Source organism: Coregonus clupeaformis, chromosome 12, assembly GCF_020615455.1.
Source record: "Coregonus clupeaformis isolate EN_2021a chromosome 12, ASM2061545v1, whole genome shotgun sequence".
NCBI lineage: Eukaryota > Metazoa > Chordata > Actinopteri > Salmoniformes > Salmonidae > Coregonus > Coregonus clupeaformis.
The window spans coordinates 24,208,619-24,215,086 of NC_059203.1; the positions used below are offsets into that span (position 1 = coordinate 24,208,619).

The 6,468-nt window shown below is 42.9% G+C and overlaps 1 long non-coding RNA gene across 1 annotated transcript; it reads right to left on the minus strand.

Moving 5' to 3' along the window:
• Positions 1–3,193: 3,193 nt before the first annotated feature.
• On the minus strand, positions 3,194–4,598 carry LOC121578070. Its single transcript, XR_006002733.2, has 2 exons — positions 4,512–4,598; positions 3,194–3,615 (listed from the first exon to the last, which is right to left on the minus strand). It is a non-coding gene; the product is annotated as an uncharacterized LOC121578070 (long non-coding RNA).
• Positions 4,599–6,468: the final 1,870 nt, after the last annotated feature.

The following is a 6,468-nucleotide window of genomic DNA, read 5'->3' on the forward strand; positions in this document are numbered from 1 at the left end:
CACTGTTGTGTCGTCGGCAAACTTAATGATGGTGTTGGAGTCGTACCTGGCCATGCAGTCATGGGTGAACAGAGAGTACAGGAGGGGACTGAGCACGCACCCCTGAGGGGCCCCCGTGTTGAGGATCAGTGTGGCAGATGTGTTGTTACCTACCCTTACCACCTGGGGGCGGCCCGTCAGGAAGTCCAGGATCCAGTTGCAGAGGGAGGTGTTTAGTCCCAGGATCCTTAGCTTAGTGATGAGCTTAGAGGGCACTATGGTGTTGAATGCTGAGCTGTAGTCAATGAATAGCATTCTCACGTAGGTGTTCCTCTTGTCCAGGTGGGAAAGGGCAGTGTGGAGTGCAATAGAGATTGCATCATCTGTGGATCTGTTGGGGCGGTATGCAAATTGGAGTGGGTCTAGGGTTTCTGGGATAATGCTGTTGATGTGAGCCATCAGCTGAGTTCATCAATGTAGCTAGCTAATGATTTTAGAAAAGAAAAACTATATATTTGCCAGCTATATTTTAAAGACTTGTTACTTACTATTGAACACTTTTTGCCAAACGAGTTTGTTCCCCTGACTGTTTATTGATGAATTGGTAACTGAAAAAGAGGCAAAAAGGCAGTTGTTTTGGTACAATTTGGCTGATAAAGAATAGGCTTGTACATTTTTTACATTTACATTTTAGTCATTTAGCAGACACTCTTATCCAGAGCGACATACAGGAGCAATTAGGGTTAAGTGCCTTGCTCAAGGGCACATCGACAGATGTTTCACCTAGTCGGCTCGGGGATTAGAACCAGCGACCTTTCGGTTACTGGCACTTGTACATGTGCAGTATATATATGTGCATGTATACTGTACATTAGTGTTTATAAATAATAAAATAAATAAATTCAAATGTTTCATTAGTTAGCTAAGTTACTGGCTGAGTAGGTACATTGTTATTCATGTTTTTGTTGTTATTGCATTTCAGATGGAGGGGGAGTAAATTCCCTAGAAAGGAGCATGCTGACAGACATGGAAGAAAGCTGTTGTTGAACAGCAGAGGTATTACAGTCAAAGCTTATGAACTGAATATTGTGTGTGAATTGCCCATTTATATAATTGGCACTAAACAAAAAGGTTGGATTGTTCAGCAACATGAGCAGTAAATGCTAACATAGATTTGGTGATGAAAGGTATGTCACGGAGGTGACTATGTATCTATTAGAAGCTGCCCCCATACATTGCATTATACACTGGGTATACCAAACATTAAGAACACCTTCCTAATATTGAGTTGCACCCCCTTTTGCCCTTAGAACAGCCTCAATTTGTCAGGGCATGAACTCTACAAGGTGTCAAAAGCGTTCCACAGGGATGCTGGCCCATGTTGACTCCAATGCTTCCCACAGTTGTGTCAAGTTGGCTGGATGTCTTTGGGTTCGCCCAGACAAATATAAGGTCCACATCTCCTTGCCCCTGGTAACTCTTCTCCCTGTTGATCACAGGAGTAATTATAACACGTCACTGATTGGGACCTGGGAGTTGCTTGCACCTGTTCTTTATTTAAGGTGAACGCCAGAAGCAGCACGCCATCGATGTGAGCTGGGAGCAGCGTTGCTGCGGAGCCGAGGTGACTGAGGAGAATGCATGCTGTTGCTGGAGCAGACCTGAATCATTGTTGAAACGGAGAGAGAAGGCCTTAATGGGAATTAGGAAGGTGAACGTGTCACCCTTCCCAAAGCTAAGTACCTCTCTATATCCAACTCTAACTTAGTGCCTGATAGAGCTGTATTCCGACATTCTCTACTGTGTTGCGTGCTACGCACTCATTAATGCCAGTGTGCCTGTGGATTGAGCCTATAGCTGCTGTGTGACCTGACGGGAGTACCAACTAAGAAGCAACAAGTCACTGTGGACCGGATTAACGGCTGCCGGCGAGTGAACGGAGCGGAGGCCTTTTGGGAAATTGGGAAGGTGAACGCTTCACCTTTCCCAAAGCTAAGTACCTCTCCATATTCCATTTCCAACATTTCACCTGAAAGCACTGCCTGCCGACGTTCTCTACTGCTTTGTGTACGCACTCCAGTGCACCTACTTGTGAACCGGAGAGGAGGCCTTTGGGATACTGGGAGGGTGAAGCACATTCACCCTTCCCTAAGTAGCCTACCCTTCTCATTCCATCCACACCAGTATAGACTCCCAACTGGGGCGAATTCCTTTTGATCGCACTGGACAAGTCATTATGGATTATAGTGACTTTTCTGCCTGAACACTCCCCGCTCACATCTGAACTATTTTAGTCAGTAGGTTCTCACTACTGGCTCTTACTACAAAGACAATTGAAAACCTGTTATTTTGTGAATAGACATTATTGGCCTTTATTGATACCAGATAACGTTACTTGAGCCACTATGCCCTGCCTCCATTTATTTTGGTTTAAATTACTGTATCAAGTCTTGTTGATTTTCCAATTAAGTTTGTTTAATTCTATTTACTATTTCCACATTGTTTGTTTTTGCTTTGATATGATTATACTCCTTTCCTTAGTTCTATTGTGATTTTGTTTAATCATTTTTGGAGAGGTATTGTGGAGGTTTATTGTACTAAGCCCCTACGGCGTCTCAGCACTGACAGAATCTTTGTCTTTCACTCAGTACAACACAACCCAGGAGAGGCCTGCTGTGAACACTGGCTTGGATCCCTCAGAGCGTCCCTGCTGTGGTGGGACCACAGAACGCTACTCAAGGACTTTTAAAATAGGACTTTTACATTTGATATTTTTGGACTTGTCCACTTGGGACTTTTAGCTATTGTTAAATAAATATTGTGTGGAACACCCTTCTGTCTCTGGTGTGTGTTTTGAAGGTCTACATATCTTGTAACCACCCATTCATACAAACTGATATAAATGCAAGAACTGACGTATATTCACTTGTCTATTGTCCCATTCATCAATCTGGTCTTTGAAATACAATGTACAGTATTTTACTCGATACACCTGTGTGATGTGTCTAATATACATTAATAAAATGTATTCACCTTGGACATGAGACTTGAATCAATTCTTTTGAACTTTTGAATTCTACACTCTAAGTGTTGTCTTGATTGATAAAGTCGGCATGTTAGATTTTTTGGTTACCATAGTTAGTAAAAATGAAGACCAACAGGCTATTCAAAAGTTATGATTTTGTAACCTAATTATTTAAAATAAATTAACATGCACAGTTTATACACAGCTTTATTGCATTAATCATCCCCAAATTCGGCCATTGAAAGCCTTGACCATTGCACCCTTCCTCAGAGAACGACCTGCTGAGAGCTGACAACAGGGTGGCATGTTTTTTGATGTACTGCTCTAGAGTTCCATTGCCCAGCAGACTCACCTGGGGACAGGGGGAAAGACATGTTAGTTTTTATTAAATCTGGGAGACTTTTAGAGGGAGGAGAGAGCATGAGTCTTGAATTGAGTACAATAAATCCAACCAGTGACCCTTGATTAGATGCTATATCACACAGACAGCAACAGTGAAGGTGCATAAGTATACTATTATGAGTATACTACTACTTCTCTGTGCTCTGGAGAGATCGCAGGTAGTTGGTCAGAAGGCTCTGGAGGTCCTTGGAATATTCTGTCTGTAGCACCTGGAGAGAGATGGATAGAAGTACTGAGTGTGCTTGAAATAAAGGGAGCAAGAGAGTTAACATGTAACAAGTATTACATTGATTATTGAGGACTATTATGGGGCCTTCAAATCAGACAAATGGATGCGTAAAAGACGCAGTAACTCATTGGTTTTCAATGGGAGGAGTGTGTTGGGGGAGGCCCTAGCATTGTGTCTGTCAGAAAAGTTGCAAAGACATATCCATTGAAAACGTAGAGCAGTGTTTCTCCTCACCAAACACCTGTGTCGGACATGCATTTCATGCATTTTGATTTGAAGGCAGCCTTACTCTGTTGTTCAAGTTGTTCAAGTATCTTCATGTCTGTAACTTCGCTCTTACTGGGCGAGTTCGTTGTGCATGGCCCGCTGCCCCGGGTGGCTGGAGATTTCACTTAAGGACCAATGGAATGGTGTAAAATGTGCAAACTCCACCCACCCAGGGCACCGGGCAATGTTAAACTAACTGGCCCATTCTCTCTGACCCCTAAGCCCTCACCCGTGACCTCCCATTTGCCCAGGGCATCCTGTTTAACCCTCTAATCACAGTCTCTCTGACATGAAGTTACTCCAGTAGACAGGTTAATGGTGCATATGGCTTCTCCACTCCTCATTTGAGTGGAGTTTTAGTTCTTCAAATTGTATCGGTAGGGAGCCCAGCGCCTAAGGGGTTGGACCTATAACCGAAACGTGGCTGCTTCGAATCCCGGGCCAGGCACTAGAAAAAAGGAGGGAATTGATCTGGCAACTGGAGGGCTGCTGAGTTCACATCCTAAAGACATTCCCCTATTGTTGGGCCCTTGAGCAAGACCAATAACACCTCAACATGCTCTCCATTCAGGGGCGCTGCACTGCAGCTTGTGTGCCGTCATGACTTACTGACATTGACATGGAGTGCTCCATGTTCCTGCTGACAGCAGGCCTTAACCTGGATGTATCTATCTCTATCAGGCTTCTTGGAAATCAGATGACAAACCTGCATGGATTAGCAAAAGAAAATGGTACTTGTATTTAGACAATTGTAGTTGACAACCACAGTTTTTTTAAAGAGGAGTGTACAGGTTTTTGTTTTTCACTCTACTAACACTTCACTGAACTAATTATGGTCTAAATTGAAGACCACAATTAGTTGAATGAGATGTTTGTGCTAGGCAAGAATAAAAACGTGCGCACAGTTCAGTCCCCTGGGACTAGGGTTGCAAAAATCCAGTAACTTTCCCAAAATCCCCAGGTTTTCCAGAAATCCTGGTTGGAGGTTTCCAGATTTCCTGCTTATTCCCTCCTGATTCCTGGAGTCTTCCAACCGTTTCTTCTGGAAGACCAGGGGATTTTGGGAAAGTTACCAGCTTTTTGCAACTGGGACAGAAAATCACCCATGTCTGTATTATATAATGAGAGCCATAAGTTACTGTACAATGAGATGACAATTCTGATTGATATAACATTTGTGGATCTACAGGTAACTATGGATCGCCGTTTGGGTCTTTGCGTGTCAAAAAGGATACGTCAAATAACACTACTTAACGTGTCAAATAAGCTTGTTGACCAATCAGGACCTGAATATGACTGCACGTCACATAACAATTTAACACGTTCATACACTTTGTTACATAGATATTACACATTGATTACACTATCATTCGTATTTCATATGTCACACCGTCTTATCGATACGTATGCTATGATGCTGGTAAAGTTGTCTCGCGCACCTGCCCTTCCCCAAGCCCTGGACAGTGCTGGTCATAAAAAAAGCTAGCTAACTTTAGCTGATGGATGCAAACAATGTTCTTCCCCAAAAACATAGCAAAACTATATAATCTGTTTCATTAGCTATAGTTAGCTAGCTAACTATCTAGCTAGGTGTCATCATCTAAAATACCCCTAATTTATAAAACTGTTCTTATTTGATTAATGGTGGTGGGACCCACCTATGTGAGACTAGCCACAATAAGGATTAGCCACAATAGTGGAATTTGCGGTTAGCCTTCACAATAAAAGTATGTCATTGACAGTGATGCAAATGAATACAAATAGTGGAATTATGCCATGGATCCTGCTAAATGAGGTTGGATTGTTGTTATATAAATTCAACAAAATAAAGTAATTTGTTAATTTGACAAAAATCTGTTGAAATCACACTGGATGTATTAGACTTTAGAATTGCATATTTATTTCACTGTACAGCCTTACCTATGGATTATGGATCAATGACATGGGGTATCAGTCTACTCAGTGACACCCAGAGAACAACGTTGATAGAGCATGGCGTTTGCAACGCCAGGGTTGTGGGTTCAATTCCCACGGGGGGCCAGTATAAAAAAAAAAATTTATTCACTAACTGTAAGTTGCTCTGGATAAGAGCGTCTGCTAAATGACTAAAATGTAAATGTAAAATGTTTGGCAACTCGAACCTTCAGATCCCTCCACAGATTTTCTATGGGATTAAGGTCTGGAGACTGGCTAGGCCACACCAGGACCTTAATGTGCTCTTTCTTGAGCCACTCCTTTGTTGCCTTGGCCGTGTGTTTTGGGTCATTGTCATGCTGGAATACCCATCCACGACCCATTTTCAATGCCCTGGCTGAGGGAAGGAGGTTCTCACCCAAGATTTGACGGTACATGGCCCCGTCCATCGTCCCTTTGATGCGGTAAAGTTGTCCTGTCCCCTTAGCAGAAAAACACCCCCAAAGCATAATGTTTCCATCTCCATGTTTGACGGTGGGGATGGTGTTCTTGGGGTCATAGGCAGCATTCCTCCTCGTCCAAACACGGCGAGTTGAGTTGATGCCAAAGAGCTCGATTTTGGTCTCATCTGACCACAACTTTCACCAAGTTC